A 25,428-nucleotide genomic window follows, 5' to 3' on the forward strand; every position below is an offset into this window, starting at 1 on the left:
GCATCTCGTGGGAAAAGGACCAGGATGCTAACTGTTGCTCAGGGCACAGGACAGTCCTATCTCCAAGCACTAGCCAGACCGGGGGTGGATTTTGGGGACAGTAAGACGCCGACCTGGGCTGTCTGGAGAGCCCTGAGCGCCCCCTAACATCCACAGTGGAGCCCTGCCTCGTTGTGCTCAGCTTCCCACAGTGGACGACAGCCCTTGTGTCCCTTGGCATATGGCCTGACAGTCACTGTGTTCCGTCACACAGCCTTCTCCTTGAGTATTGCCTTGTAACAAGGACACCGGTCATCCTGGCTCAGGGTCTACTCTGCTGCAGTGTGACCCCCGTCTTAATGAAACGCAATGACCTTGTTTTCATGCAGGGTCTCATTCCGAGGTGCTGGAACTTAGGACTTCATCACCACATTTTTTGGGGGAGACACAAAACCCCTAAGTGCACACACACGCACACTCACATGTAAGTAGTTCCCACTTCACCACCGCGAGTACATTCCCATGGACTGACTACTGTCCCACTAAGTAGACTTTTAGAAAGGCAGCCTAATATAACTCCTACAGTTTAAGGTTAACATGCCTCTGGCCCAGACAGGGACAGTATTTAGCTAAAAGGGTGGGTACAACGCATGGATGGATGACCAGCTGGCCAAAGTTGATAGGTCGATGGCTACTCAGATGCCTGGGTAGATGCGTGATATATGGATTTATGAATGAGGAGAGTGATTTGATGGCAGCTGCCTTGATCATCACTCAGTTACAACCTCATAGGCAAAGGACACATGTGGCTCACTGATGACCCTTGTGGTCTGGCCACCTGATTTCTGCCACACTTCCTGTTCTCTTCTATGATCCAAAGTGTCAATACTCATATACCTGGTGAATTTTTTTTTTCTGTTTCTGCTGTTTATCATGAAGAATCGAGCTGCAGAGGACAAGGGTCCAAATGTCTGCTCGGACAGGGAAGGAAGCAGTGAGGAAGCCAAGCCCACAGGCCCTGCTTTCTTTGCAGATACTTATGGTGTCCACTTGGCTGAGACCGTGGCCGGCGTCCTGGCTAACAGAAAGGGTAGCTCTTTCTCTTGACTTGTTCGCCAACACTACAGATGGAAGGTGATCCTTGCGGAGGGCATCACATTGTCAGTCCTCTGAGGGAGCCCCAGCTTCTCTCTCCCCTTCATCTCTGGCTGGCACCCTTGGCCTCCTGGGAAAAGAGGCCAACTCAACTCTGTGTTGGGAAAAAGCACTCAGGGAGCTCCCTGGGCTGCTGCACAGCTGGGCAGCCCTTCGATGCTCAGCTTGCTGGGTGGAAAGCACTCACTCACCAGCCGGTGTGGTGGTGTGGCAGACCCACCACCTTCCCCTCTCCCACCCCATCCCTCTGGCTCCACCCCCTCATCCCAGGTCTGTTCCAGCCATGCTGAGGTTCAGTTCCATAGCATCCTGGAGGCTGAGCACAAACACTGTTTTCTGCTGCCTCTGCCACGTTCTCCACGGGGCGCCGCGCAAGAGCAACGGCAAGTACGCGCTCGGCTCCTCCCACGTGCCAGGCTGCAAGACAGCTATTAATATCTCCACTGTACACAAGAGCGAACAAAGCTCAGAGGGGACAGTGCCCTCAGCCATGCTCACGCAGTCAGCGACTGGCAGAATCCCAGGCTTCACTGCACATCCACAACTGTCCCCATGGACTAAAGTGGCCAAGACTTGGGTGATGTCCACTGCTAGGTAGCGTAAAACTTTTATCAATGGAAATTTCACTCAGCTTATTTTTAAGATTTATTTATTTTTATTGTAATGTCAGATATACAGAGAGATGGAGATATAGAGAGAAAGATCTTCTGTCCATTGATTCACTCCTCAAATGGCCGCAATGGTCAGAGCTGAGCTGATCTGAAGCCTGGAGCCCGGATCCTCTTCCAGGTCTCCCATGCAGGTACAGGGTCCCAAGGCTTTGGACTGTCCTCAATTGCTTTGCCAGACAGCTGGATGGGAATTGGAACAGCCGGGATATGAACCAGCGTTCATATGGGATCTAGGCAAGTGCAAGGTGAGGACTTTAACCACTAGGCTGCCGTGCGCAGACCTCACTTAGCTTTTTCAGAAACTCTTAGAAACTCTTGAATCCTCTAGGATATGATTTGAGGATGCTGGAGAGTTTCCTGTCACCTAACAATGCCTTGGTTTTCCAAGATTTGACCTGGAGATTTCCATTTTGTTGGGCCTGATATCCTTTTGATTTTTAAGAAATTGTCATTAAAATGACAATCATGTGCAGGCATTTGGTCCAGTGGTTAGGAAATATTGTTTGAAATGTCCAAATCTCATATTGGATTGCCTAAACTCCAGTCCCAGCTGGTCCCTAGTTCCAGCTTCTTATTAACACACAGCAAGTAATGGCTTCAGTGGTTTGGTCTTTGCCACTACCCACAATGGAGACCAGGATTGAGTTTTGGACTCCTGGCTTCTTTCAGGCGCTGACCTGGCTACAGTGCGAGTTCACGGAGTGAATAAGCAGATGGAAGATCTTTGCCTGTGTATATCTTTTCAATTACATGAATATCAATAGACCATAAATTATAGGTGTAGGCATATAGTTGTGACACTGGGAGATGTCTACAGGGTCTGACGTTTCGTGCGAACACTTGCCCCAGGCTGGAAGATCTGCTTCCAAGTGGCCCGCTCACAGTGCTTGCTGATGGCAGCTTGAGGCCTTGGGCCCTCACCCGGTGGACCTCCTTGCCCGGCTGCTTGAGTGTCCTTGCAACACGACTTCTTCCGGGTGAGGGAGTCGAGAGAGAGCAAAGATGAAGCCAACAATGGCTCTTGTGACCTTGCCTTCCACATTCTGCTACTCCGACCACGCCCTGACCCACGGGGGACACTGTTCAGCCGGCCCTCCCCAGAGGGGTGGTTCCCAAGCAGGAATATGGCTGCGGGCCCTTGACTGCTTTCCCAGGCCACAAGCAGGGAGTTGGATGGGAAGCGGGGCCACGGGGGATTAGAACCGGAGTCCATATAGATCCTGTCACGTGCAACGTGAGGAGGAGTACTGTTTCTTTAAGACCAGAACCTTCTAGCAAGTATGCTGAAAGGAAGGGGTGTGACACTCCCACAGGGAAAGCACTCCTGCCCAAAAGATAAAAGGGTCACTTTAATTGAAATAGAGTTACAACTGGTTGCCAGATTTAAGCACGTGGCCTCTCATATGTCAAAACCTGCAAACCGAAGGATTCCATACAGGGGCAGCATTTATATACATATAAATGTATGTATAATTTATGTAATATTTCTCCTATTCACGCTCTCTACTTAAGCTATCCATTAAAGTCCATCACATTAATTTAATTGAAAAATTCTGGGGAAATTGTATTAGATTTTTCTCCCCCCATTAAATTAACATTACAGCCTTTAAATGGATGTCCTGAAAGCCATTGTTGCTTACAGAATTATTATGCAAATTGAAACCTGGCCTTTGGGGCCTGGCCATCAGCTCTCCACCCTCTTCCTTCTGCTGCGACTCTTTAATTTAATGTCACTGCCCTTTCCTGCAGGTTCCCAGGACACAGAAGCAGAAGAGGCACCCTTGACCTGTGTTGGTACCCATGTCTTGGGCTCCCAGGCCTGGTCCACAGCCAGCTGGGCAGCTTGGAGTTTGGCACTCTGGTATTCAAGCCCTTAGGGAGAAGACTCTCGCCCTATCTCACAGGAGAAAAATGGGTGGGCAGACGCTATGATGCCCACCCCAGCTCAGAGCAGCAGACACCATGCTTGGTATAATGTAAGGACCTGAGAAAGTTCATAGTAAAAAATGCGATTGAAAGATAAGTTTACTTTGGATAATGCAAAAAAAAAAAAATTTTTTTTTTGGAAGCCCATGGAGTTTTTTTTTTTTTTTTTTTTTTTTTTTTTTTTTATAATACATATCAATGAACTTTTGAAACATCTCTCATTATGCCTGGATTTCAAATATTTTTTTAATGCATTTATTTGCAAGGCAAAGTGATAGAAAGGAAAGTGACAGAAAGAGATTAAATTTCCATCCTCCGGTTCATCCGCTGGCAATGGCCAACACAGCCAGGGCCATGGTGGGCCAACAGCAGGAGCAGAAACAACACCCAGGTCTCCCACACAGGAGGCAGCGACACAAAGACTTAGCCCATCACCTGCTGCCTTCCCAGGTGCATGAGCAGGAAGCTGGGTGAGAACCAGAGCAGGTGTCACCTGTGGCAGCCTGCCTAAGCCACTCACGATACCACAACACTGGTGCCCTGAGATGATTTTGCAATGGAATACTGACGTTGTAAGCCTATGTTCCATGGACTTTGGGAAGTACTCTTAGAAAGAATGGGAGAGTGTGGGTCAGACAGGATAATTCTGGGATGGGATTCTGTTCTTTAGCGACTGGAGGACTTTAGTCAACTCCCCTGACCTGTGGAAAACCTGGAGTCACCCCTGCTGCCTCGCCGAGGGTTGAAGGAGGACAGGCAATGAGTTCACTCTCTGCGCCCAGTAGGTCTGCGCCCAGTAGGTGCTCACCAAGGTCTGCTGTGACCCCTTCCTTATGCCCTCATTCATCCAGGAAATAATTCCAGGATTATTGACCCTCTAGGCCAGTGGTGAGGTACAAGAGCGCAATGAAGGGGAGCCTAGTAGTTAAGGCACCTAATATCCGTGTCTGAGAACCTGGGCTCAGTGCTTCACTCCAGCTTCCCACTAGCTCAGAGCCTGGAAAGCTACAGGTGCAGCCTCTAGCCATTGGGTCCCTACCCACGTGAGAGACCTGGCTTGAGTTCTCCTGCCCTGGTCCAGTCCTGTCTACACTGTAAGCCTCTGAGGAGTAAACCAGCAGATGGGAGCATGCTCTCTCTCTTTCTTTGTCTCTCTGTCTCTGCTTCTCAAATGTTTAAAATGTTGGTCTAACAAAGGACACCAGAGCCATTGGCTGGCCTCCTGAGGCTGGTCTGGTGTGGTGGGAGAGGGAGCAGGGAGCAAAGCTAGAGGTAGGTGTTATTGCCCTGATCAGAATGCTGTGCACATGTCTAGAAGGTCCAAGTGCACTCCTATTAATGAACTGGCCACCCTGGTTTGCCTGTCTGGTGCAGACCCTCTCCCCACTGAAAACAATTCACTGAGACTGCATCAGAGGATCCTTCTGAAGGCCTGGGTGCAGTTGGCATGGGCTGCCCCTAGCCTTCTCTGCTGAATCTCCTAGGAGCCAGATCTGAGTGCAGATGTGTGCCATCTACCTCATCTCTCTCTTTTGGCTGGGGGAAGGGCTCTGCCAGGTTCCCTCTGGCTCTCACCTTTTTGAAGGATGCTTGTGGGTGCTTCCTGCTCTTCTGCCAGGCAGGGACCTTCTTGCCAGGCTTAGCTCCTCTGCTCTGTGTTCTCCTCGCCATGATGAGCTTCTGCCCTGTGTGTGAGCACCAAGACGGTTACAGTGAGGCTTCAGAAGCAAGATCAAGGTCATCTTTGCCTTTGGAGGTTCCCATCACTCCAAGTACAAGCAATGGAACTGGGGATCCACTTGCTCCTGTGCATGGGAAACCAGTGCCACCCTTCCTTCTACTGCCATGGAACAAATGTGGCTTAAGATGACAAGGGTCATTTGGTACCTGTAGTTAGACATTTGGAAAGAACTTGGTGGACAGAGTAGCTCACGCTGGGCTCATCTAGAAGACTTTGTACTTGGCACATGGCCTGGGAGGACTTGTACCTCTGGTGGCCAGAAGAGCTGGAACCCTTACATGTCTCTTTCTTGTCTTGATGGGGTCTCTCCAGATAGTCTCTCCAGCATGGTGGCTCCAAGGGAATTGGACTTGCTCCCTGGTGATCAAGGAACCCTAGGTGCCCTCCAAGAGAGACTATGCCAGGAAGGAATGAAGGAGGAAGGGGGAGGGAGACAGACAGAGGGAAGAGGAAGGATTAACCTGTCAGTCCCAAGTGTCAGTGATGCCCGGGGCTGCTTCAGCCCCCTTGCCCTGATTGATCGTAGGAGCCTCAATGAGTACAGCCAGTTTATAGAAATGTTTAGTGGCATTTACAAGTGCTGAGCACAGCCACACATACTCCATAGATGCCTGAGAATGACATGTGAATGTGTGCTCTGAAGACAAAGACAGGCACAGGAACAAAGGTTCCTAAGGGGCAACATTCATTATAGTGCCAACCTAGAAACAACCCAAACATCATGAACAGATTGAGGGTGGCATAATGTGGAATGTCGTCTAGTAGTGAAGTTAAACCCACACAAGGGTGGATTGTACCAAAGTATCATTTATAGAGGGTTAGAGTGCTGTATGGTATCATTTATATAGAGACAAAACCAGGTAAAATATGAGGAGAGAAGCCAAATTAGTGGTGGCGATAGTGATGTCTTGGGAGGACATGGGGGACACTTTTGTGGTATTGAATAAACGTGTGAGAGAGAGAGAGACGGAGAGAAAGCTGCCCTCTATTGGCTCACTCCCCAGATGCTTACTCTGGCCGGGGAAGAGCTGGAGAGAATCGAACTAGCAGCCAAGAAGTTGATTCAGGTTTCCCAGGCAGGTGGCAGGTAGCCATCACAGCTGCCTGCCAGAGCTCACATTACCAGGAAACGGAAATGGGAGCCAGACTCCGGAGTTAAGCATGCCAGCGTGGGGTGTAGGCATCCTAATTGGCACCTCCAGTGTCTTAACTCGGGTGACAGTGATGGAGATGTGTTCATTTTGTAAAATCTAATCAGGATTGTGTACTTCTATGTACCACAATGTGGGAAAAAAAATCGGCTTTTCAAAGCTGATGTCCATGTTGCATGGCAGAGATCAGCAAACTACAGCTCCTGGGTCACTCCTGGCCAAGCACTGGGATTTGTAGCTCTGGCTTCCCCGGGACGCTGCCCCACGTGCAGCTGGTCTGGAGCTACAGGGACAGAGGTGAGTGCCCTGAGACAGTCTGTGCACAGCCCCACAAACCTTAGCTTGCTTACACTCTGCCATTTGCCCACCTCCATTCTAGAGTATGTTTTCCTCAAACCTTTCGCATGTGTTGGAGAAGAGCCAAGACTTGGTTTCCAGGAAAACACTGGCTTTGTCGGAGGCCCCCTTCCACCTGCCCCCCTGACAACCCACTTGCTTTAACCCTGGGCTGGGTTCTCATCCAAGCAACTGGGTTTGCTTCTTTTTTTTTTCCCCCCTAATTTTTTTTTTCATTCTGACCATTGGAATCAGAAAAGTTATATACATATCCTGAAATAATTCAAACAAGAGAAAAATGTCTAAAATAAAACAGGTAGTCTGTTTACCCAACTCCAGTTTCACTCCCTGGTGCCATCACCGTGAACAATCCGGCCTATTCTCTTACTGTGTTCTTCATTTAAACACACACAAGCTCGCTTACAGAGTTTGACTTGATGTTCCTTCTCTTTTTGTGATACGAATGGGCTTGTACTGGCCGTTTTTTGTACGGAAGGAGATGTTGCAGGCCTATCTCACAGTGAATAGCTAATAGCTGCTTGATATTCTTTAATGTAAATACATCATCATTTGTTCAACCATTAAAATATAGAGCCACAACGTTTTCAGGGTTTTTTTTTTTTTTAAACTATTAAAAGTGATGCTACCACAAACATCTTTATATATTCATGCCTTCATATACTGGCCTTTTCAATTCTGGGTAGATATATTCCTAGATTTGGGGGAGGCAGTGCGAGGCCACAGTTTAAATTTTCCAAAATACGAATAACGGTTGATTTTCCACAATGTGATACTGATTTAAGGCCTCCTCCAATGGTGTTAGAGAGAACTGGCTTTCTTACCCTCACCAGCTCTGGATGTTACACACATTTTCCATTTTTGCCAATCTGATGGGTAAAAAATAGTATCTCATTGTTCTCATTTGCATTTCCCTGACAAGTGATGCTGAGCATCTTTTCATATGTTTATTGGCCATTTGCATTTCTGCTTCTGTGGTGAATGTTGCAGGCTTGGCCTGGATTTCTACTGAGTCCTGGGTCTTTTCCTTGCAAATCTGTAGGATTGGTTTTATAGAGATGGATAAATTACGGTGATTAAAACAGAGAGAAGTAAGTCCTCATGCATGCACTACAAGGATGGACTCTCAACAAAATGACTAAAAATCTACATTGTTGGGAGACACCTCAGTTGCAGTAAGATGGACTTGTAAAAATTCACAAAAGATACCCATGGTAAGACTGGAGGGGAGGGCAGAGGGGAGGGGAAGGGACCGAGGGGAGGGGAGGGCAGAGGGGAGGGGAAGGAACAGAGGGGAAGGGGAGACCCCACTGCTTATTCAACTATGTCATAACACCACAACAAAAAATTACGGTGATTAGCCCTTTATTAATTCTATAGGTGCAAATATTTCACTGGCTGATAACATGTTTTGCTGTGCTCTGCCTTTGATGAAAAATGATTAATATTATGCCCTTAGGCTCTTATATTTACAGGAATATAAATAAGATAGTTTGCTTTTCAATAATCTTATCAGAATCTCAGCTGTTAAAAATAGCGCATCTGGAGCTTGGGTAAAGCTATGACTCTCAAATGTTTTCCAATTTTTAAGTAACAGAATGTTCAAGAAATATCCAAACAGATTTTTCCATAGTGAAAAGTGTCATGATTTGACTTAGGGGCTGGAGGGCCTAGTCTGCTGTCTCGAAGTGCTTCGCTGCCCTTCTCCCACAACCCGGAGACTCGCTGGTGACCAACCACTTCTGCTCCGTGGAAAACCACTGGAGAGTCACTGACCTGAACCACACAATCCCTCCAAGCATTTCATCACAGTTTTCTGGAGCGTGATCCTTGGCATATTAAACAGAATTGTTAACAAGTGCTTTGTGAAGAAAAGACTCCGGGATGGCTCCATGGCCTGCTGAAATGAGGCAGGCCTTCCCCTTTTCAACTAGCCATACTTGGATCCTTTGGAAATGGAAAATGTTAGCGTGTCTAAATAACAAGAACGGATTACTGGCTAGGATGCCTGTGTGCCACAGCAGAGTCCCCGGGGTCAAGGCCTGGCCCCAGCTCCTGAGTTTAGTTTCCTACTAATGCATACTGTGGGAGGCAGCAGGTGATAGCTCACATGGTTGAGTTTCTGCCACCCAAGTGGGAGACTTGGGTTGAATTCCCAGCTCCTTGGCTTCCATTCACCAACCCCAGCCACTTCCCAAATGCTTGCAATGACCAGGGCTGGACTGAGGGACCAAAGCCAAGAGACAGAAGCCCTAATCCAAATCTCCTCCAGGGGTGACAGGAACCCAGTCACTTGAGCCATCACTGCTACCTTGGCATTAGTAGGAAGCTGGAATTGGGAGCTGCAGCTGGGCCCTGGACCCAGGCACTCTGATGTGGGCTGTGGGTGTCCTCACTGGCGACGTAACCACTAGGTCATATGCTTTCTTCTGTGCAAGGGTTCTGGGAAATGAGAGATGAGCAAGTTGTGGTCCTAGTCCCTGAGGGATTTACAGTTTTGCAGGTGACATAGAGGTAAGTAAACTGCCATAATCACAAGCATAAACAATCACTACGGGGTTGTGTGTTCAGGAAGAAGCAAAGTCTCATGTGCCCTGGATCTGCCAGAGAAGCCACACGGATGCAACTGTTTAGGTCTTCGCAGCATCTACTGTGGACGTGTGTGTGTGTGTGTGTGTGTGTGTGTGTGTGTGTGTGTGTGTGTGTGTGAGCCTTGGGCAGTTCCAGTTCCAGTCTCCAGCAGAGAGACATTGCCTATCCCCTGCTCCCTGCCACACTTGCTCCAAGTCATGCCCAGTTGCAAATTTATAAATAATAAGTGTTGTTGTTTGTTTTAAAAGGTGTTATGAGGATGCAAGCAAAGAGCAAATCACGGTGTGAGGGAAGACTGGGCAGACAAGTAGCGAAAGGTCAGAGCTTACTGGGCTGCGACCGTGGGTGAAGTTCAAAGCTTTTGCTCACAACTTGAAAGGCAAGCTCACATGCATGCACCTGTACTAGTTTATTTTTTTTTTCCTTTGGGGGGAAGGGAGGGCAGTGGGCTTCTCACAGGACTTTGATCCACAGAAGGGAAAGCTACTGCTATGGTCTGGATATCAGTTTGGGTATATCCCCCCAGGGTCCCATGAGTTTTGGCCCTCAAAGTCCTACATGAATGGTTCTAATCCAGTTGCAATGCTTGTGGGTGGGGCCTGTGGGACGTGACTGAATTGGGTCACTAAGGTGCAGCCCCTAGACACACATACAGGTGTTCCCTCTTGCCATGGGATGTTCTGCGCTGTTTGGAAACTTCGCCAGTGAGTGCACCAAAACCAGGCGCTAAACTGATGGGGCTTTCTGATTTTGGACTTGGTCCTCTAGGGGCATAAATGTAAATAAACCACTCTTGTCTGGACGTTAAGCTACCCCCATGTACTTTGTTATAGTAACAACAACAACCACAAAACCTGACTATTACGGGGCCACTGACTCGGCAGAGTCAGAGGGTCAGAGACAACTGCCAGCAAGAAAAAGGGGGAAATAGGCAAAGATATGGAAGAATTTCAGCCCGGTTTGGCCAACACATGGGGGAGGAATTCTCAGAGATCCACCCACTATGGCATTCTTTTGCCCAACAGAGAGTTCAGTGAACAGCGGCCATGGTTCAGGCACTGTGGACAGCATTAGAAGTACAGCCGAGAATGTGGCCCCCTCGGTACTTCCCTGGAAGGGTCTTCTGACCCCTCAGGACTCTTCACTGGGGGCCTGGGAGGGGAGCTTCCAAGTCCACCCCTCATCTTTCAGGTGTCTGCCTTTCATTTCCTTTTCTCCTCCACCCCAACTTTATAAAACAGTCAACAGGATGCAAATCACTAAAACCCTCCTGGGAATTAATTTTATAGCCTTCTTGTGGCCTTCTCTGAATAGGCATGAAAGGGCTATGGTTTCTTTCTTGGGAAAGAAAAAACCCACAAGGAATGAAAAGATTTCTTATAAGTTGTGCCAAACAAAGGACATAGCTTGGAAAACAGCAAGCTGGAGAAGTTACCCGAGGGGCCTTCTTTGCCGTTCCTTGACAAGTAGTTCCACTGGGATCGTAATTGTGCAAACAGCATCTCTCAACACCCAAGTCCCCGAAAACCCCGACACCTTTGAAGACAGAGGTTTCTCTTACCCACTTCCCCCCCATCTTCTTCCCTCCTTCTCTTTTTCTCTTTCTTGTTCTTTCAAATTTGTCCTCAAAACATACCTCATCCTGCGGTCTCAAATCCCATTCTTGGTTTTTGTCATTTACAGTCTCGTAGACTGTCCCTCAGTTTTCCCATCCATGAAATGGGTATGAGCACCAGAGGCTACCTTGAAAATGTTTATGCAAACATAGAATGATTTAAGCTTGTTTGGGTACAAGAATTACGTGAAATCCACACAGACATGTGAATCCATGAAGAGACAGTGCATGAAGTTTGAGATTTTTTTTGTTTGTGCGCCAAAACACACATATCCCCTTTCATTTCGTTTTTCCATGGACTTTTTCAAGTACCTTCAGGCAAGAAAACAGTGTTTGTGGGAAGCGCAGAGTCCTTTATAGAAGTTGCATGTGTATGCACGCATGTGTGTGTTTGCAGACACACACACACACACACAACCCAAGTAGCCACTAGGCAGAGTGGGAACAATGGAATTTCTCAGAAAAACCAAGCAGAGCCCACCCCCTGCCTTCTGGTGCGTTGTGCTGTGCGTTCGGTTGAATTAAGCTGCTTAATAAATTAGCCTGCAGCCGCCTCCAGCTCACTGTGGCAACACAAAACACAGCATTCTTGTCCAGGCAGGGAACGTCCAAGTCCTGGTGGTTACGCACAGTGCAAGGGGACCTGTTGGGTTTCATCTTCCGTACTGCTCCCAGGCCGCAGGCTCAAGCTTGCCCTTCACCCCCAGCGAACTCTGTTCTCTGGGAGTCTTTCTTCGACACCGGCAGACTCAGAGGAGCTATTCCTGACGAGCCTTAAACCGGTGTTTCTGGCTGGATGGAAAGTTCCCATTGTCTGCATGGCGCTCATAAAGTGAAATTGGGGTGGGAAGGCAGGGAAATGAGGTAAGCAGTGTAGCCCCGTGGTCCAAAAGAAATCCCAAGGCTCTGAATTTAAAAAAAGTATAGCCCTCCTTAGACATTTTGTGCACTAGGCAATATTTTTTTAAAAAGATGTATTTATTTATTTGAAAGTGGAGTTACTGAGAGAGAGAGAGAGAGAGAGAGAGAGAGAGGGAGAGAGAGACAGAAAAAGAGAGGGAGATGGTCTTCCATCCACTGGTTCATCCCCAAATAGTCACAAGCGCCAGGACTGGTGTCGGCTGGGCCAAAAGGAACTTCACCTGAGTCTCCTACCTGGGTGCTGTGACCCCTGGGTCTTGGCTGTCTGCTACTGCTTTCCCAGGCCCCCTAGAAGCAGCTCTATCAAAGGTGAAGCAGCCAGCACTTGGAACTGGTGCCCCTAGGTGATGCTGGCGTTCCAGGTGGTGGCTTGAACCCGCTGTGCTATAGCCAACATTTTGCAACGCGTCTGATATTTTACCTAGCCACAGGCCATTTTCCTTCCTCTGGTTTTGTTTGGAGGGGGAATCCCAGAAGCACCATTAACAAAAGGATCTTTGCCCTCCTGTGAATGCGGCCAGGCCAGATGGTTTTCTCCCAGAAATCAGAGTCTCGGGGATTCCACAGAGTGGGTGCTCATTCACTGAGCCTGAAGGGACCGGCAGTTCCCCTCCGTCTCCCGAGCTGCCTTCCTCTCCACCCCTGCGGGCAACTGTTCTTTGGCTTTCTTGCGTTGTGAAACCACAGCCCTGCCCCAGCAAGGTCCTTCTGATCTTCTTTTCTTTTCCCCCTTAAGTTATAATCAACTTGCGCCTCTGGCCTTGATGAAGTAACTGGTCCAGCTGCACACAATGGCAGAATACATCTTCAGACATGGGGCAAAAGCATGTCTAAAGGAGGGAGGCTCAGAGAGTGAGTCCTGCCTGTCTGCCGGGAAGCAGTTAGATGGGAGACAGAGAGGAAAGCACAGTGGCGGAGGTTGAAAAGGCGGGGTTTATTCTGGAAAAACCCAGGCAGGAAGGTAGGTCCAGGATAAGTAGAAGGAGAAATCTCTCTAGGGCGCCACGGTCACTGAGGCACACGCAGGGTGACATGCTAAAGGGTGACATTGAGCAGTCCCTGGCCCAGTGGGAGCCCAGTCATTGTAGGAGCTCTAGTGGGACCCAGCAACTTTCAAGGCCAAATGAGCAGAATTTTATGAACATCCAAATGATTCATTAGAGACCATGGGGAAGTCCCACTTAAGCAGTAGAGTTAAACTGGCCTAGCAGAAAGACTTCTCCACTACAACAATGCTTAAATACAAGTCTAAAAAAAAAAAAGAAAAGAAAAGAAAAGAAAAAGAAAGAAAAACTGAACAAGAAATATCGTAACTGATGGCCTAAACAAACTTCAAAGTTAAATAAGCAGTTATGGGTCCGGGGTGGTAGCCTAGCAGCAAAACTCCTCACCTTGAAAGTGCCAGGATCCCATAGAAGTGTCAGTTCTAATTCCGACAGTCCTGCTTCCTATCCAGCTCCCTGCTTGTGACCAGGGAAAGCAGATGAGGATGGCCCAAAGCGTTGGGACTCTGCACCCGTGTGGGAGACCTGAAAGAGGCTCCAAGCTCCTGGTTTCGAACACCGGCCATTGCAAGCCACTTCAAGAGTGAATCAGTGGATGGAAGATCTTCCTTTCTCTCCTCCTCTCTGTATATCTGACTTTCCAATAAAAATATAATAAATAAATAAACAGGTCCAGCATTCGACTGAACAACATTAAAAAAAAAATCAAAGAAACATGGCCCTTCACCATAAGAAACATCAGTCCGTATAAACAGGCTGTGAACACACAGATGTTGTAATGAGAAGCCAAGGACTTCAAAACAGGGCAGGCGTTGGACTTCTCTGGCTGTTGGCTAAGCAACTTCCTGTGACATCAGAACTTCCTGTTAGAATGTGGTTGTGAGTGCCAGCTGCTCGGCTTCTGAGCCAGCTCCCTGCTGACATGTGTGGGAGGGCAACAGGGACGGCCCAAGTGCTCAGGCGCCTGGCACCCATGGGAGAGATCAGGGCAGAGTCCTCGGCTCCAGGCTTTGGCCTGGCTCACACCTGCCACTCGCAGTCATTTGGGGGAGTGAACCAGGAGATGAAAGATCAATATATCTATCTCGCCCAATTTTTTATCTCTCTCTCTGCTGCTCTACATTTACAAAAATAAAAGTATTTTGAAAAAGCTATCATCAGTATGTTTAAAATGTAAGGAACATGAATGCAGTGAAAAGTACAAAATCTATGAAAGAATTAAATGGAAATTTCTAAGAATGAAAAGTGTAACATCTAAAGATGGAAATTCCTGGATGGGTTTAGTAGTATAAGAAAGACTGCAGAAAATCAACAAATGTAATGACAAAACAGTGGAAATGATTCAAGCTGAAGAATTAAGAGGAAATAGACTTTCAAAATGTTCCAGAGCTTCAGAGAAGCTGAAATAATTTTAGATGGTCTATCATACATGTAATCAGAGTAGGAGAGAGATCAGAAAAAAAAAAAAGCCAGAAATAATGATGGATGAAAAATGTCCCAAATTTTTGGTCTCCATTGAGTCACGTGACTACTTAGGCCTAGCAATAAAGAGGAAGTGATTGAGAGCAACCAAGATAAAAAGGCACATTGCCCAAAAAAGACTTCAAAGTTAAGAAAAATCACCAACTCCTCCTAAAATCAGCTTCAGAGACAATGGAATAACAGCTTCACTGCATGGATGTACAAATCAAAACCAAAAATTGCTGGAGTCCAGCTCCAGCTGAGTTGCCGGAGTCCAGCTCCAGCTGAGTTTGGAACTCGCGAAGGGTGTGCGGATGAGGCGCAAAGAGGAAAGAAAGACGGACCACTAGGATTTCATGATCATAATGGACAATGCAGGAAAGCTGTCCACTTTAGTTATACAAAATCAGTCAAACTCTGGCTCAGACTTTTTATGTCATGGTCAAGTTGGGAATTTCTAAGGATAATTCTGCCATTAGTTTTGCCTAGAAACAATAGAAGTTCCTGCTACAATTCTTATCCTACAACTCAATCTTGTATCACAAAGAAAAGGGTAATCTAAAGAATGAGGAAAGAATGAAAGCCTAAATGTAGGTCCCTTGATTAGCATAAGGTCAATGGGGACAGCCAAGACAGTAGGAATAATAGAAGGCCCTTGTGCAAGACGCTATCACCGACATTAACCTCCAAGCTCACACTGAGCAAAAGGCCAGCCTCACAGTAGCAAACAATGCCTGCATGGATTAGAATTCCCCGGCAGGGTGGTCCGGTGTCCATGCCAAAGAAGGTGGAGCTGCATTCAGGTGGCTGCAGAGACTTCCGTGGGGCTCTGCCAAACCGGGGGAAGTTCCCTGTGGCTCTGCCTGTAATGGAACAATACTCTTCATACCTTCGTGTCCCCTACATCCACTGCATGGACCCCAACAAAAAATAAAACTGCAAACCAAAAATCCATGTTCACAGTGAAAATGCACTAAAAATTAGAGATGAGACCTTGGTGGGTGTTGTGGTGCTGCAGGCTAACCCACTGCTTGAGGTGCCTGCAACCCACATTGTAGTGCCTCTTTTGAGTCCTGCTACTTTGTATTTCCAACCTACCTTCCTGTTAATGTGCTTGGGGGGCAGCCGATGACGGCCCAAGTTCAGTGATGGCCCTGTCATTCATGTGGATGACCCAGATGGAGTTCCGGGTTCCTGGCTTCAAGCCTGGTCTTAGTTTGGCTATTATAAGCATTTGGGGAGTAAACCAGTGGGTAAATCCCTCTCCCCCTTTCTCTTTCTTTCTGCCTTTCAAATAAATAACAAATAAATCTTTTACTAAAATGGCATGGGGGAAAGAAAGGTGGTGAGTTTTGTTTCCAGTAGACCTGCACAATATCAAATATTACATTTATTGCTCAGGCAGAGAAATAGGTGACCAGCTTAAGCATTCTGGTTAGTTTGTGTTTTTTAAACATTTACTCATTTGGACCCAGCACGGTGGCCTAGCGGCTAGAGTCCTCGCTTTGAACGCGCCGGGATCCCATATTCACGCCAGTTCTAATCCCGGCAGTTCCACTTCCCATCCAGCTTCTTGCTTGTGGCCTGGGAAAGCAGATAAGGATGGCCCAAAGCCTTGGGACCCTGTACCCGTGTGGGAGACCCTGAGGAGGTTCCTGGTTCCTGGCTTCAGATCGGCGCAGTACCGGATGTTGCAGTCACTTGGGGAGTGAATCATTGGGCAGAAGATCTTCCTCATTGTCTCTCCTCCTCTCTGTATATCTGACTTTGTAATTAAAAAAATAATAATAAATCTTTAAAATAAATAAATAGATAGATAGATAGATAGATAACTCTTTTTTAAAAAAAGATTTACTGATTTGAAAGGGAGAGTGGTGGGGACAGGAGAGACAGAGAGAGTCCATCTGTTGGTTAACTTCTCAGTTACTGTAACAGCCAGAGATGGTCCAGGGCAAAGCCAAGAGCTTGGAACTCCAGCCAGGTCTGCCACATGGGCACAGGGCCTCAAGCACTGGGCCACCTTCTGCTGCTTTCCCAAGCACATTAATAGGAAGCTAGATCTGAAACACAGCAGCCAGAATGCTAACCACCACACCATGATGGGATGACAGCATTGCAAAGGGCAGCTTAACTTGCTGCACCACAATGCTGGCCTCTCAAACTCGTCAATATCAAGACAATGATTTTGGCACTATCCAAAGGTAGGCCTTGCTGGGGGCGGGGGTGCCGAGACAGCCTGCTGTAAACAAGAGCCCTAGGGAGAGGAGTTGCTTATCCCCAGTGGTTTTAGCAGCTGTCCACTCAGACCGCATGCCCATTCCTAAACTTTGATTGGCTGGATCAGGGACCTAACCCTAATCCTAACCCTGTTGTAGTCATTTAGAGAGTGAACCAATGGATACTGTGTGCGTGTGTGTGTTCCTCCCTGTCACTCTGTCTTTTGAACAAATAATAAATGTTAAAAAGAAAAAAAGATGGCAGCAGCAATGCCACGCAGCCCAAAAGCACCTGTGGGAAGCAGGTTTAACTCCTCTGATCCCTGCCACTGTGCCAGGCACGTTTTCTTAGGATACCCATTATATGGAAGAAGAAACTGAGGGCAACAGAGATAAAACCTCTTAATACCAGGGCACACAGCTGGGATGTGGTACAGCCCGGCCTCTTTTCTAACACACATGCTGCCTTGGGGAGTGGCGGCTAACTAGCGTGGTCACACACCTGGCCCGCCACCAAGTCTTGTCTACACCTGTGAATTCCAGCACCCTCACCGTGCCATCCTCCACACCCACGCACATAGGATGCTGCCAGTGTTCCCAGCCTAGGAGAGAAGGAAGGGCTGGCTCTGCCCGCTCCCCACGACCCTGGGACAAATTCTTGTCTGTCCTTATCCTCCCCAGCATGAACCCTGGCCACCCCTTGACCTTCCCCTCAGCATGTCTGCGTCTCCTCTCTCCCCTGGAAGTACACCTGTTGCTGGGTTTAGGGTCCACCCCGCTAAAATCCACCATGGTCCCTCCCTAAGACCTCTAAGGCAATTCACATCTACAAACACCTCCCTTCCCCAATAAGATCACAACCACTGAGACAGGGGCCTTAGCAGGTAGAAGCTATTTAGGGGATAAGGAGAGATCATTGAAACCCCATAACAGAGTTGGAAACCTTCTTCTTCTTCTTTTTTTTTTTTTTTTTTTTTACCTTCCAGGGACCATTTGGATCTTGAGAGCATCATTCTCAAGTCACACAAAGAGGATTCATTAAAAAATGATCCTGCTAGGAGATTTACTGAATTCTGAGTCCCAGCTGCAATGGGACTCGGGCCAAACCAGACTGACTATCTCACAGGCTGCCTGACCTCCACCCTTGCTCCACGGAGTGGAAAAGTGGCCAGCCAGTTGGGAGTTGGGAGAGAGACACCAAGCCACCAAGCCTTTAGTGAGTGGGCGAGCAGCAGTGGGTAATGGGGGCTTTTTTTTTTTTTTTTTTTTGCTGGTGTCTCTCTGGTTTTCTGTTTCTCTCTTTTGTTTTGAGATCTCTCGGCCCTCTTTTTTGGAAGGTGCACGGTGCCGGGCCCTGTGGTTATTTTTGCCCAACAGCTGTGTTTCCGGCAAGCAGCTGTGGGATCCTTCTGACTCAGCACTACTGCGACAGTAACCGTCCAGAAACCGCTCAAGCAAACACTGGAAATAAAGATGCCAGCTCTGCCCAGGCTCCCTCCCTGCATGGACCGCCTATGGGGTAGTGGGATCTTTTCAAACTTTCACAATGCACCGTTTTTTTTTTTTTTTTTAAGTGGCTTGTCAGGGTAGTGCCTGGCCCTGCAGTGGGGGGTCCTGCAGTGTCTTCACCCGCAGCCCAGCCCAGCTCCGCCTGGGGCTAACCGCGCCTTGTAAGGTTCCCACAGGTCTGAGCAGTGAAAGCAGAGGTGGCAGGAACTGTGGTTTCCTGGGGTGTGGCTCCAAGATTCCTCCACCAGGCCTGGGATCTGCAAGGTGCAACTTGCAGCTCGCTCTCTCTCTCTCTCTCTCTCTCTCTCTCTCTCTCTCTCTCTCTCTCTCTCATTCAGGTGATGATTTCACCTCGGGGCCTGGGAGGCAGCCACGCCTTACTACTGCCCTTACCCTGCCGAGGGGAGGGGCGCTCTGGTAGCCCGCCAGGAGCACAGGAGTGGGTGGGCATCCTCGCCCAACGTGCCAGCCCCGTGCATGCTGGCGCCTGCAAAAGACTCGCAGCGAAGCGAGACAGCTGCCTGCGGAGCGTCGTCGGCGCCGCCACTGTTCCGAGAAAGAAAGGAACAAATAAATTTAGCTCCGTCCCACGCGGTCCTCACAGCTGAAGCACCGCTAGACATGCGGAAGGCCTCCGTTCCGACCCCTGACTTCTCGGCCACTGCCCTCTACAAGGGACTTTTGAAGGAGGTAACTGATTCCGGCCTCGCCCCTACTTCTCCCTCATCCCCGCCCCTCCTGTCTTTGCCCCTGCCCCAGGCGTTCAGGTTCAGGTTCTTGCGAGTATTCCTTTGGAAGCCAGAACACAGGGAAGGCTACAGAGAGGTGGCCAGTCTGTCCCCTCCCAAAGCCGCTGGTGTGAAAAGCATCATTTGTGGAAATGAAGGACTTGCCAAATGCACTTCAAGACGGGAAGGGAGCGCTGAGGCAGGGGAGGGGTGCATGTGGGCTAGAAGCAACCCCACTTAAAGGCTGGTCTTTGCCACACCACCTAAGGGCCAACACAGCCCTCCACTCAGGTGTGAGTCAGGAGTCCCACCCCTGACACTGAACCAGCAGCAATGACAAGGGGTAGCCGTGGGCACTATGGGGCACCCCGCACTGACCATCGCTGTGGTGGGGGTATGCCAACCTCTGGCTTACCTGTCCAGATGTGCTCTGCTGGCTTCTGCCTGCAGCATTTCTCACCCACACTTCTCCATAAGGCTTGGGCCTCACCTTTGGCTCTTGCTCTGGAAATGAGCAGGCGGTCCAGACCCCAGCCAGGAGAAATCTCACTCGTGTCTTGGCCACAGTGATTTGTTTCTGGAAGCCACAGACAGGAGTCTAGCTGAGACCGCTAGAGGCAGCCTTTGGCTATGGTGCTGGGCCTTGAAGGCAGAGGCCGGGTTCTAAATGTGTTGCTGGTGATTCACTATATAGGACAGAAGCAGGATGAGGGTGGGGCCAGCGCAGAGGAACATGTATCCTGATGGCCAGTGGAACCCCTGGATCCAGCAGAGAATCAACTGACTTTCGCCGAGGTCTCCACCGTACCAAGGGAAACCAGCTCTGAGACCTCCATTTTCTCACCTGAGGAATGGGACAATAATAAGCACTAACTATGGGTGCTGTGGATGCAGGCTAGCTTCCGGAACTCAGGGTGAAGACAAACATGTGAAAAAGCTTTGGAAGTCCCCCAGCCCGTGGAAGGACGCCGCTGCAGTGTCAGCTGCCCTTCCTTGTCACAGGCTTGGCTGAGTGCCAGCCTGGGAGCTTGCTGGGACCTCAGGATGGGCTGCCCCAGAACAATGCATCTTCAACTCTGCTCCCTGATGCCCAAGCGGGGCGAGTTGGCCCTAGCACATCCGAGGGCACACGTGGCCACGCTGGGTGGCATTTATGGTTGTCACAACAGAGGACACAGATGGGCGCTGCCTGCCTATCCCGGTGGAAACCAGGCCGCCTCCACACATCCTCCAGCCCCACCACAAAATAAGCAGAAAGCAGCAGCGCAGCAGCCGGGCCACACATCTCCATCCAAAGGAAGGAGTGGAAAGCAAGCTCTGGGGGATCCTGGGTTTCTGGCTCTGGCCAGGCCTGTGGTTCTTTGTGGTTGTTGTTGAGTGCCGGCTTGTGCCCCTGTGGATGACACTGTGAGAGGCCACATCCACAGCCAGCTCTGTGCCCTTCTTTAGGAGTGACATGGGGGTTGCACTTGTCTCCCCCAGGTAAAGGCACTGGGGCACCTGGACTTTGTTCCCCAGTTCATACACCTGCTCTCTCCCCTACCTGGACAGCTCTATCCCATTCCTCACCTGTACAACTCTCATCCTCCTGCAAGTCTCAAGTCTTTCCAGACATTCCAGAAATAATCATGTGCCCCTCACCCCTACCCTTCAAGCCCTCAGTGCATCCGTCACCTCGGGCAATTCCTTCTCCTGAGCGATTTCTGGATGGAAGCTGGGTGAGTGCATTCGTAGAATCACACATCTCGCCTTAATGCCTCGCCTTCAAGGCTGTTCCTTTTCCTTCTTCTACGAACATTTTGCCTTCATCTACCCCGTTATCACGTCTCTCTACTTCCCACAGGCAGCCACTTCAGCATCTTCAAAATAAATCCTTCCAACCCACTTTCCAATGCTCCTGAGACACACGCGGTGTGTTACTGGGAGTTTGTTTCAGATTTGTGTCAGTGGTGTCAGGGCCATGCATCTCCGTCTAGTTTCTGCTTTTTCCACTTCATCCCTCTCTGTAGGAGCTCTCTGGGATGATGCATGCAAACCTAGGGCGTTGTGTATCAGTTCTGCCTGTTGCATATTGTGTCATCATTGGCCTGTACCGTAGTTGTTATATCCCAGGCATGGGAGGTGCGGAACACCTGTGCCTCCTGTCTATGCCCAACTTGGCCACCGCCGACATCCTCACATGTGTTTCCAGAGGGCCCTGTGCAGGAGTGGTGGCTCTGGTGGATGCCCCAGCACCTCAGGTTGTTGCATTCTCCAGCTGGGTCCTCTGAAAAGATATGTGGAAATTCCCACCTCTGGGACCTCAGAATGAGACCTTGTTCATGAGCAAGGTTCACTAAAGATGAGATTACTTAAGGTGAGATGCTTTAGAAATAAGATGGGTCCCTAATCCAACATGATTGGTGTCCTTAGTAAAAGAGGAAACCCAGGGGAGGCTGGAGACACATAGCAAAGGTGACATGTCACACAGACTGGAGCAATGCAGCTGTGACCCAGGAACTGCCGAGGGGTGACATCCACCATCACAAGCTAGGCAGAGGCAAAGGACTCAGTTCTTTCCTATTCTGTGGATCCACACCCCTCTGAGCGCTTGGGTCTTGGAATGTTCTCAGACATTTCCCCAAAGGATCAATACTGATAGTTTTCTTCATGCCTGTATAGATGCATACTATGATATGCTACATATCCAGTCATCCAACCATCAATCCATCAATCCATCTGTCTATCCATCCATCTACCCATCAGTCCTTCTATCTTCCCACCCACCTGTCTGTCCTTTCATCTATCATCTGGTCAGCCATTCATTCTACAGATTCTTGTTGGACACCTACTCAGTGCTAGGTCACATTAAAAAAGGAAAAAAAGAAGAGAGAGAGAGATAAACAGGTCTTTGCCGTCATGGAACTTCTTGGTGGGGAGACACAAATAATTGCACAAAACTCCTCTGTTTTGTTATTATTCAAAAATTCCACAAGGTAGTGTGTCACACAGCAAAACCCAAAGGCATCTGCTGTTTTCCATCTCTGGGATACAGCAAGTCATGGGGGCTGCTCCCACAGCTCTTGGTAGGACTCTAAGCTGGGAAGGTGGGTCCTTAGAGAGGGGGCAGCAAACACACCAAGATATCAAGTCCCCCCACCCTTCACCACGGTCACATGGTAGATTTGTAAGAGACTCACTTTCTGCCCCTTGGGCCACTGCCAAGCAAGCACATTAAAGGCCGGCCAGCCAGGGAAGGATCATCTTCTCCATGGTCGGGAAGATCATGGGGAGCTCCTTTCTCCCCAGCAGAAACACACGTGGGGAAAAGCATTTGACTTGGAGTCCACTTAGGGGGTAACTGTCATGTGGCTGTGGAAACAATCAGCTGGCTTCCCTGGTGGCATTTGTTTTGGGCTGCTCCTGTGCCCCTGGAGAGAGAGGTAAAGTGAAAGGGAGGAGGGAGAGAGGGAGAAAGAGAGAGAGAGAGAGAGAGAGAGAGAGAGAGAGAGAGAGAGAGAGAGAGCACACAGCCCCCGATCAAGGCTGGGACAGGGGACCTGTAGAGCATCCACTCAGCGCTGTCAATAACCGGGTTTTACGGATGCCTGGATTCACAGGCCAGAGCTTAGTGCCTCTGCATCGATTTCACTATCATTTCAGGCAGAAAGCAACCTCCGTGGAGCCCCCGCTTTCCGCCGCTTCCCTTCCTGTGTAGGACATGGCATTCCATTAGGAAAACCAGACTACTCGGAGGACGGCGTGATGGATGAGCCTGACGTGATAATCTCACTGAGCAATTACAGGGCTGTCCTATTAGAGGGAGACACCCCCGTGTACTCGGAACGCTCCGTGATGTTTGCCACTGGAACATGGGAGAAAGCCAGAAAGGCAGAGCACAGGCCGACGAGCCGGGAGCCTGATCTGTTAGGGAGCAACCAGGATCAGCCTCAGAAGCCTTTGGACGGTTGTGTGTCATAGGCAGGGAGAACGTTTCCCCATGTAATTTCAGAGTCCAAACAATGAAAATTAATTCCTGAGCAAGTATCTGTTGAGGCCATGGGTTAAATACAAGGGCTGAAGTGGTAATCACTGTTCTCATGGAACTTTTGACCTCCTTAAGGTAAATACAGCTCCTGGATCCCAGATAGAGAGTAGGCACGCACATACACAGGAGACAGAGATAGATGCTGCATGTGCAGATATGTAGATGCATAGAGATATAGGTGTACACACACAGATACAAAGATGCATGAATATATTGATGATACGAAAGTGAAAACATACATAGATATGTGATGGGTAGATTGGATGCACTTGACAATCTTAACCAAAAGGCCTAGAAGCAATGGATAGATATGCAGGCAGGTGGATGGATGGATGGATGGATGGATGGATGGATGGATGGATGGATAGGTAAGTAGATAGATAGATATGCAGACAGGTGGGTGGGTAGACGGGAGGACACATGGATAGATAAGACAGGTAGGTAGAGAAATAATTAGTAGTCATGGCAGCCAGTGCTCATTTCCCACTAAATGAATCCTACATCCATGCGCTGTGCCAGATTTAGCAAGTAGGTAACCCTCCATGGATGTCCTTCCTTACACGTAGCCTCTCTTAGGGGTTGAATTCCACCTGAAACACATTCCCTGCCCCTTCCAGGAAATCTATGTTGTTGCCCTAAACCCCCAGCAGAATGCAGTCTGGGAGGACGCAGTCAAGCTTCAGTGAGGTCATAGGGTGAGTCATGCAGAGGCGGACGTGCTTGCAATCAGAGGGGTGCACCAAAACACATTGAGGGGAGTGCCGGGGAGGACAGATATGGACAAAAGATGGCCTTGGAAAGACAAAGGAAGAGGCTGGGGTGATGCGTCCAGCAAGGGGTCAACAGAAGCTGAAAGAGGGAAAGAGAAGTCCTCCCCTAGTGGCTTTGGAGGGGGCACACCTGCCTACCTGCACAATTCTAGACTCAATCAACTGGTGTTGTGCCCAGTCACCCAGTCTCTGGGAATTTGTTGCAGCAGCCTCCTGAACACACACACGCACACGTGCACACACACACAAACACACACCTACCACTAGGAAACGGGCACAGTGCTGCCTCTATCCCAGGCCAGGTCTGTGCTGGCCATCCTCTGCCGTGCAGCATGCCTCTTGGCATGAAATTTCATTGCTGTTTCTCCCATTTGGGAACTCAGAGAGTGGTCAAGGAGGCTTCTGGAGTGAGGGGGTGTGGTTAGTAGGGAGCATTCACCTCTGGGCAGGCAAGACTTGGAGACTTCATCCTCCAACCTTGGACATCCTAGCTGGTCCACCACACTGACCTGTGGGTGCTGGTGAGGTCATCTGAGGGGTATGTGTGGCCACACTTGGAGTGTGTGCACACACACACACACACACACACACATGCACCTGCACACACAGAGAATAGCTATTCCAGGCATGCTCATTAGCAGCTAACTTTAATTATCCCTAATACTTGCATCTCAAATACCAAAGACTTTTGCGTGTGCTGTCTATGAACACATACCAAAAATAGTTCTGTACAGTAAACGCCAGAGCCTAGAGCCCGGAGCCTGGCTGATTGCAGTTTTTTCAGTTGAAGTCGCCACTCCTGGGAGTCCTTGGGTGCTGCTGAAGCAGGAATCTGAACACAGACTCTCTGCAAAGAGCAAACCTGCCCTGCCCCCAGCCAAGTGCATGCAGGTGAGCACTTTGGGGTGCCAAGACCAAGATGCCTTGCCCCCAGGGCTTCCGTAGCAGGGTGGGCAGGGGGAGAGGGTCAGCCTGAAATCTGGCCCCTGAACTTCACAGCTTCGGGTAAGGAACCCTCACCCCTACTCCTAGGATGCTGCCAGCTATGCAGCTACGTGTATGTTAAGTGGCTGCAGACTTGCAGGGTGAAAAGTACCTTGAATGTCAGTGAGAAGGGGAAGGGGACAGCCTTTCTACCGTCCATCTCTCTCTCTCTCTCCTTCCATGGCCCTGAATACCTAATGTTGGCTGCTGCCTTGATTTATTCATCATAGCAAGTATCCAAGGGGGAAGAAAGAATTACAGGAGCACATAGCTTTCTCCCCACCTGCTGTCCACAGAAAGAAGGGCCAGTGTCATTTACAGTGGGTTGAAAGGCGGCCTTCCAAAATGTGTGTCCTTGTCCTTCCCCGCTAGGGAACTGGTGAATGTGACTTTGTTTGGGAAAACGGTTTGCAGATGTAATTATATGAAAGACCTCAACATGAGATCATTCTGGATTGTGGGCTGGCCCTTGGTTCTGATGACAAGTTTCCCTCCAGGAGACATGCAAAGGTGGCAGGTGCTGGAGCCATGCAGCCACAAGCACAGCTATGCCAGCGTCCACCGGAAGCTGGATGTGCACAGGGCAGGGTCTTCCCTAGAGCATGGTTCTGATACCACCCGGAC

The 25,428-nt window shown here is 49.1% G+C and overlaps 2 long non-coding RNA genes across 2 annotated transcripts; one reads left to right on the forward strand and one right to left on the reverse strand.

Annotated features, from left to right (window-relative positions):
* Nucleotides 1–1,078: 1,078 nt before the first annotated feature.
* On the reverse strand, nucleotides 1,079–19,661 carry LOC121160844. Its single transcript, XR_005884583.1, has 3 exons — nucleotides 19,439–19,661; nucleotides 5,307–5,416; nucleotides 1,079–1,204 (listed from the first exon to the last, which is right to left on the reverse strand). It is a non-coding gene; the product is annotated as an uncharacterized LOC121160844 (long non-coding RNA).
* On the forward strand, nucleotides 18,623–25,428 carry LOC121160843. The gene is made up of 2 exons (XR_005884582.1): nucleotides 18,623–18,985; nucleotides 19,718–25,428. It is a non-coding gene; the product is annotated as an uncharacterized LOC121160843 (long non-coding RNA).

The sequence above is a fragment of the Ochotona curzoniae genome, unplaced genomic scaffold (genome assembly GCF_017591425.1).
Source record: "Ochotona curzoniae isolate NIBS_2020 unplaced genomic scaffold, NIBS_Ocur_1.0 contig_46, whole genome shotgun sequence".
Lineage (NCBI taxonomy): Eukaryota > Metazoa > Chordata > Mammalia > Lagomorpha > Ochotonidae > Ochotona > Ochotona curzoniae.